This window comes from Labeo rohita, chromosome 3 (genome assembly GCF_022985175.1).
Source record: "Labeo rohita strain BAU-BD-2019 chromosome 3, IGBB_LRoh.1.0, whole genome shotgun sequence".
NCBI classification, from domain to species: domain Eukaryota; kingdom Metazoa; phylum Chordata; class Actinopteri; order Cypriniformes; family Cyprinidae; genus Labeo; species Labeo rohita.
Window position 1 is genome coordinate 7387526 of NC_066871.1, and position 6081 is coordinate 7393606.

The following is a 6081-nucleotide window of genomic DNA, read 5'->3' on the forward strand; positions in this document are numbered from 1 at the left end:
AGGAAAAGATTTCCGCATTTTTCTCCATATAATGGACTGCTAGGGTGCGCCGATTTTAAACTTTCAAAATGCAGTTTAAATGCAGCTTCAAACGATCCCAAATGTGGTTGTAAACATAGTTTTTCGACATACCCTAACTGTCATAAACCGGAAAAAAACAGTCCAGGTAGAGTAAGACAAGACGAGCGTTTGACATTAAAAAGCATATAAATTGTATTATTTTTATGAAAAAAACTGATCGTTTCGCTAGATAAGACCCTTCTTTCTCGGCTGGGAGCATTTACCACTGCATTTGGGATCGTTTGAAGCCGCATTTAAACTGCAGTTTGGAAGTTCAAAATCGGGGCACCATATCAGTCCATTATATGGAGAAAAATGCTGAAATGTTCTCCTCAAAAAACTATTTCTTTACGACTGAAGAAAGAAAGACATGAACATCTTAGATGACAAGGGGGTGAGTACATTATATGTGAATCTTTGTGTCGGAAGTGGACTTCTCCTCCTCAAGCTCCCACTTGCTATGGTAAAGCATTTATGAAAAACTATTCTTGTAAATACTTTCCAGCATTTTGGTAATAAATATGTATTCAAATTACAGCAAAGTGCAATAGTTACTGTACATTGTTCAGCAGTGGTGAATTTGGCATCGAGTTCATCATGTAAAGTGAGATGTGAAATCAGACAGCACAAATTACCACACAACCTTGGTGTTTGTCAAAAAACAATTTTTACGCGGGTGGTGAGAGAAAAACATCAACATTCCGGATTCAGACGGCAATAAAATCACAGACTAACCACTGTAAATGTTGACAATAGCTTACGTCCCCATAAGAAATAATTACCTTCCGAATGGGGCCCATGGAAGATTTTCTGGAAAACAAACAAAATTCCAGTAATAAAAATCCATTGCTATTACATGAATTCATAAAAATAACATTCAGAACTGTTTTTGCTTTACACCAATACACTATGGTAATCTTACAATAATGATTTATATTTTGAGCAGTCAGGTTGGATTTGGTGGGAGATTTTGGGTTTATGTCATGTCCGTAAACAGTGTGATAAAAGGTCTGGCTGCTATGGTGGTACGTGTGGTACTTTCTTATGGTCACTTCACACTGAGTGCGAAAACTCTGTGCGAATGTTCGGCACAACGGCACTTTTAAATTGAAAAAATAGATCCCTATGGAGCTATTCACACCAGGCACAATTAAAAGTGAGGATTTTTTTTCCGTCTTGTGACGTTTTTTTTTTTTTTTTTCATCCGTTGCTGCAATGGGCCGCCCAGTTAAATTTGAGATTTTGACTATATATTTTGTTTTTTTTTTTTTTTTTTTAATGTATTTTTATAACAATAAAGCATGTTCATTACAAATGACAAGCAGGTGTAGCTCAATCGATTATAAAACATATAAAGTGCATATCTTCCTATTATACACTCTTAAAAAGGATGTGTTGAAATAACACACACCTGTGTGTCTAGTTAGGGACACACATTTTTATTTTTAACTCAGCCATGTGTTAATGACACAAAATGACACAAATCACAGTAAAACAGTCAACACAAAAATGCATTAAAAATTAACATACTTTTTGAGAGTGTAGAGTCAAATTCAGTTTTCCATCACAATTGGAAGTTATTACAAGCAATCAATGATTTACAGTGTGTTTTAAGTGAAAACAAACAATGTGGAGACTAATTGTCTGACTTTTTTCTCACAATTATGTATTTTTTCTCAGAATTGTGAGATTTAAACACAATTGCAAGTCACATAGTCTAATTTTGAGGGGGAAAAGAATATGTTCTCAGAATTGCAAGACCTCACAATTCTGACTTATCTCACAAATGCATTATCAAGTCAGAACTGCGAGATATAAACTCGCAATTTAAGACAAAAAGTCAGTTCCATTTAAACAACAAAAACAAATCCTGCACACTACAGAAATATGCAAAACATATCAAAAATAAATTTATTTACAACGTTTCAGTCGCATGACCTTCATCAGGTATCACATTGTTTAATTTTGACCTTTCTTGGTCTGTGATTCATACGCACCTATAGATTGCTGCCAAGTGTGTGGAGACTAATTATTAATTAAGTTTTTTTCCACTTGAAAGTGAATAAATCACATTTGTTGATAAAGTAGCAAGTACTGATAGTGTGCAGGAGTAATTTGTTTCTGCTTTGATGTTTGACTTATGCACCTATCAATCACCTGCAGGTGTGCCAGAGTAATTGTTGAATGAATATGTTTCAGTTAAAAAAAAAAAAAATGAATTTGTACTGTGGTACAGAGGTTGCATGAGGACATACTCAGCAACCACAGTCACAAACAATATAGACAAGATTCTATGTTTAAATTTTTAGAAGGGCTGTCATATTATTAATCGTGATTAATCGCATACAAATTAAAAGTTTGAGTTTGCCTAACATGTGTGTACAATGTGTAATTATTTTGTATGTATAAATACACACAAATTAATGTATATATTTAAGAGAAATATATTATTTACATACAAAATATTTTATTTATATATAATATTATTATAGAAAAATTATAATAAATACATATACTTGTAAATATTTCTTAAATATGTACATGAATGTGTTAGTATTTATATATACATAATAATTATACACAGTTCGCATATTAGGCAAACTCAAACTTTTATTTTGTATGCGATTAATCGCGATTAATCATTTGACAGCCCTAATTTTCAAGTTTTCAGGCTATCATTTTTTTTTCTCAGTGCAGAGAAAAAAAGTATGTGCTTAAAGTTGCCAGATTGTGAAGAAATAACCATTAAGGGACGTAATGATAATAATATATTTTTTTATTAAAAATTGTTCTAAATGTAAAAGAATATGAAGAGTTCAGATGCAAAACCAGCTAAAAGCCATCTCGGTCAAAAATGAGATAATGATACTGAGTGAATGCTCTCGACACATATTATACGTCCTTCAAATACTTTTTCTTCAAACTCGCTAAAATAGCAGCCTCAGCCCAATCAGAAGTACTGTTACTTACATAGAAACCTATACATCTGAGCCTGATAAAAATGCATTTTTTAAAGAAAGATGTCAGATGGATTTAGCTGGTTTTGCATCTGAACTCTTCATATATTGTTGGAATCACAAAAGTTTTTTTTTTTTTTTTTCCAGCTGAGGAATGATAAAAACATTGATATCCAAACAGCATTAAAGCTCCAGATGACATAACTGCTGTGTATGCTTATAAATAACAAAATGTTATTGCACACTGGTGTAGACTCTAATATAGTTATCGTACTATCGTTGTAGATATCTTTATGGTTAACATTCTTGTTGTGTGAACAGGCATTTACACTGGGCAGAAAATGTATCCATTTAAACGAAAATCTTATTGAGGGATTTAAACTCTTGACATCTGGCAACCCCAAACACAAAAACTAGTGGTGGCTAGTTACCAATGCAAATGTCAAATAAAATGTGCTTAATCGACAAAAGCAATATTTGTAACCACGGTTAAAATACAAGTCATTGTTCAGGCCTAGTTTCAAGGTAACAACACAATAATAATTTAAAAAAAATGTTAAAACAATGAAAACCCTCTTTGTACTTTTAAGCTATTCATATCAGATTCATTCATATTCCAAGTTCGAAACAAAGAGGGAAGTCATAACCATGTACCCAACAGCAAGGTTAGGCATCTTTCAATTGCTAGCTTTTGGCAAAGCCACACGGATTTCTGCAAAACTATCATTAGCATATCCACCGCTGTGCATGAGGGCATCAGGACAGACCATTTGAGCCTTATAAATAGTGTAGTAGGTCAGGCGGCTCCATCTATTATTTTTATGAAAGAAGAAGCGAGGACTAACGAGGCTGCAGGGTTGGAAAGGGCTCAGGAGTGGCGCTCCAACCCTGTCAGGCCTGATGTTTTCATAAAGCTCATCTCAAAGCCTGTGAGCAGTTACTCCCACCTCTAGAGATCATAAAAACAGGGATTATATTAATTTTCTGTCAGCCTGGGTAAAGTCTTTGCACATCAGAGATTGATTTTTGGTACATTCAAGGCAGTCAAATAAGCTACTGTGAACTTCAAAAGAGCACAATGTGTTTGCATTAACACTTTTCAGCTAGATTCTCATTCTCTGCTAAGGGAAGTTGACGAAGAAGTGACCAGAATAGAACTGTCACCCGTCTTCACAGAGAGAAACACTGATTTAGATGAGTGTTGGTCTGACAACATGAAGACACCCAAAACACAAACAAGCAGGACAAATAAAACATGAATCACACTGCCTGGACTACAGGCTAAAAGAGAGATGCATAAAAAAACATATGAATAAAATGTAAAACAGTAAGCTGCAAACGAACCTCCTGCCAGACAAACACACACAAACACACCAGGGAGAACTATGGTAAGATGCCTGAAAGAAACGTTTATATAAGTGGTAAAATAGTGCATTAGTAGAGCATACAGGAATTTTAAATAATGCTCAGTGGATTTCTACAGATAGGCTTATCAAATAAAAGTATTTGAGTAATAGTAGTTAAAAAATAAAAAATAAAACCCACTTAAAAATAATGAAATCTACTTTTTCCACAGAGTAAAAAATGAAACTAATTTAACATAAATATAAAACAGCCATACTATGAAATATCATTTTGCAATTACATGAAATGAAGCTGCAATTATAAAAATTGTAATTAAGAAACAGCTATATAAAGTCACAGCCACGATAAATAAAGTTGCAATTACACAAGATAAAAATCACAATTATCTTTTTACTTCTTTATGAGGCAATGCATGGTTGATAATTAGGTTTCCAATAACGGTTTGTAATACTGCAAGATCTGAAGACCATGCAAAAAAACATGGTGGATTTTGTGCAAAAAATGGTGCAGCGCTGTACTGTAATTGATTTGGACACGCTGATGCTAGTGAAAGTTGCTCAGTAAGGAAGGACAAACATCTCTGAAGGGCATCAAAGGGGATTTTTGCTTTGTAACATCATAAAATGGCAATTTCAGAGCTTTATCAGTGTTGTGTGACACTATTCAGCAAAAATTCAATAACTTCAATAACACTGCCATGTTGCAGTGGGGAGACTCAGCCACAAGAATGAGCTTATTTCAAGCCACAGCCTGCCACAGATCGATCAGATTAACAGTCATATCAAGGCATACGGGAAAACAGTACTGTGCATGTTGCACCGTATGACAAATGAGTCACGCTGTACTAAGCCACTGCAAACTGAAGACAAATAACTACAACGAAAACAGTATTATTCGTCTTTAGAAACTACAATCCACACAATTATGGCTTTTAAATTAAGATCTTCCACCCACCTTGTTTTCATCCAATATGAGGCATTTCCCTTTAGAACTCCCTCCTACCAATGTAAAAGGGCATACACATTATCTCTCAGAAGAATCACAGTAATTAAATGTAATCTCTTTTATCATGAGACAGATACAATAAAGACGTCAGTGCAAAGAAAACAAGACAGCACAAGGACAGAATGTAAGACATGAAAACGCAATGAAGAAAGTAATTAGTTTCGAATCAATACTACAAGCAGCCCAATCTCAGAAAAAGTTCAGGAAGTCAAGTTTGTTATTTCATATTTAGAGCTGTTAATTTAATATGATAATTTTGTGCTATTGATTTTAGAAGGAAAAAAATAATGTGTTAAAATCACTAACTGTAACACACAGCTACCAGTGTTGCCAAATCCACGTTTTTCCCGCGAAGTTGAGCTATTTTTTCTGTGTTGCCGTGGGGTAAGCGATCTCCCCGCTGTCCCCGGAATGTAATTTCGTTGGAGCGGACCCTCGACAGCGATCGAAAACCACAGAAAAAAACTCAATTAGGGTTGTTTTGATTAGCAGTTGGGCTGGTTTTGTGTTGCAGACATGGCAACCTTGATGAATATATCGAAATGAGTTAGCCAATGATTCAGCTACACATACGTAAAGACAGTCACTTGATTTATTTCTGAATGAACCAACCATTAGAACAAATCGGTTGAATGAATGACTTATACAAAGAATGACTTGCCGCCACCTACTGGCAGTTTTAGTTTGTAGAGTA